We start from the raw sequence: 2,500 nt of genomic DNA, 5'->3' as shown, positions 1-2,500 counted from the left end.
GGGTGTCTGCTGACTTGCGCATCTTCAGACACCCGTCTCCCATAAATGACGGAGGGCACCTTTGCTACTCATTACCCTTAGACTGCTCAACTGGAGAGGGGAGAAAAAAAGGCCCTGGCCGAGGTGGTGAGTCGGCCTCCTCTCTCCCTCACGGTTGAAAAAGATGTGCTCCTGGCGCACTGGCCCTGCTGAAAATCTCTCTCCATTTGGCCGAGGCAGAGAGTCGGCCTCCTCTCTCCCTTACGGTCGAAAAAGATGTGCTGCTGTCGAACTGGCCATTACATCCTCACCTGATCTAGTCCCCCATTAGATACCCCCCCCCCCGCAGTTACCCCGTACCACATATCTAGCATGGACCTTGACCTCCAGCAGGCCCCGGGGACCCACATTACCCCCCCCCCCCCCCCCCCCCCCCCTGCAGTTACCCTGTACCACATATCTAGCATGGACCTTGACCTCCAGCAGGCCCCGGGGACCCACATTACCCCCCCCCCCCCCCTTCCCCCTGCAGTTACCCTGTACCACATGTCTAGCATGGACCTTGGCTTCCAGCAGGCCCCGTGGATCCACATTACCCCCCCCTGCAGTTACCCTGTGCCACATATCTAGCATGGACCTGGACCTCCAGCAGGCCCTGGGGACCCACATACTCCCCTGCTCTACTCCCCCACTAGCTTTCCTTACTTGCAGTTACGCTCCAGCGCATATCCAGCATGGACCTTGACCTCCAGCAGGCCCCGTGAACCCACATTACCCCCCCCCCCCCCTCCTGCAGTTACCCTGTACCACGTATCTAGCATGGACCTTGACCTCCAGCAGGCCCCGGGGACCCACATTACCCCCCCCCCCCCCCCCCCCTTCCCCCTGCAGTTACCCTGTACCACATGTCTAGCATGGACCTTGGCTTCCAGCAGGCCCCGTGGACCCACATTACCCCCCCCTGCAGTTACCCTGTGCCACATATCTAGCATGGACCTGGACCTCCAGCAGGCCCTGGGGACCCACATACTCCCCTGCTCTACTCCCCCACTAGCTTTCCTTACTTGCAGTTACGCTCCAGCGCATATCCAGCATGGACCTTGACCTCCAGCAGGCCCCGTGAACCCACATTACCCCCCCCCCCCCCCCCCCCCTCCTGCAGTTACCCTGTACCACGTATCTAGCATGGACCTGGACCTCCAGCAGGCCCCGGGGACCCACACTTAAGCCCCCTCCCACTAACAAAGCAGAACACCACTGGCAAAATCCTCGTGCCCCTGGTACTCCAGAAAGCACATTGAAATGTGCCCCTGGTACACTGCGCAGAAGAACTGCCGCACACACACACACACGCACGCACGCACGCACGCACTGCTTGTGCCTATGGTACGACAACTTTTCTCGTGCCTATGGTACGACAACTTTTCTCGTGCCTATGGTACAACAACTTTCCTCCGTGCCTATGGTACGACAACTTTTCTCGTGCCTATGGTACAACAACTTTTCGCCGTGCCCCTGGTACACCGCTCAGTAGCACTTTGCCACACACACACACACCACTCGTGCCTATGGTACGACAACTTTTCTCGTGCCTATGGTACAACAACTTTTCGCCGTGCCCCTGGTACACCGCTCAGTAGCACTTTGCCACACAAACTCTCCTCGTGCCTATGGTACGACAACTTTTCTCGTGCTTATGGTACAACAACTTTCCTCCGTGCCCCTGGTACGACAGCTTTCCTCGTGCCTATGGTACGACAACTTTTCTCATGCCTATGGTACAACAACTTTTCGCCGTGCCCCTGGTACACCGCTCAGTAGCACTTTGCCACACACACACTCCTCGTACCTATGGTACGACAACTTTTCTCGTGCCTATGGTACGACAACTTTTCTCGTGCCTATGGTACAACAACTTTTCGCCGTGCCCCTGGTACACCGCTCAGTAGCACTTTGCCACACAAACTCTCCTCGTGCCTATGGTACGACAACTTTTCTCGTGCCTATGGTACAACAACTTTCCTCCGTGCCCCTGGTACGACAGCTTTTCTCGTGCCTATGGTACAACAACTTTTCTCGTGCCTATGGTACAACAACTTTTCGCCGTGCCCCTGGTACACCGCTCAGTAGCACTTTGCCACACACACACACCACTCGTGCCTATGGTACGACAACTTTTCTCGTGCCTATGGTACGACAACTTTTCTCGTGCCTATGGTACAACAACCTTTCCCCGTGCCCCTGGTACACTGCGCAGAAACTCTTTGCCACACACACACACCACTCGTGCCTATGGTACGACAACAGGCCCCGGGGACCTACATCGCACCTTGCTCTTGCCTCCCTTACAGCTGAAAAAGGTCCATGCCTGTGCCCTGGCCCTGCTGAAATTCCCTCTCCATTTAGCCGAGGCAGTGAGTCGGCCTCCTGTCTCCCTTTACGGTCGAAAAAGATGTGCTCCTGGGCGCGCTGGCCCTGCTGCTACTCACATCGGGCATGGACCTGGACCTCCAGCAGGCCC

Source organism: Diplotaxodon limnothrissa, unplaced genomic scaffold (genome assembly GCF_057381915.1).
Source record: "Diplotaxodon limnothrissa isolate DT_005_m unplaced genomic scaffold, D_limnothrissa_male_GT1.1 unmapped_scaffold_10, whole genome shotgun sequence".
Lineage (NCBI taxonomy): Eukaryota > Metazoa > Chordata > Actinopteri > Cichliformes > Cichlidae > Diplotaxodon > Diplotaxodon limnothrissa.
This window is presented reverse-complemented; position numbering follows the sequence as displayed.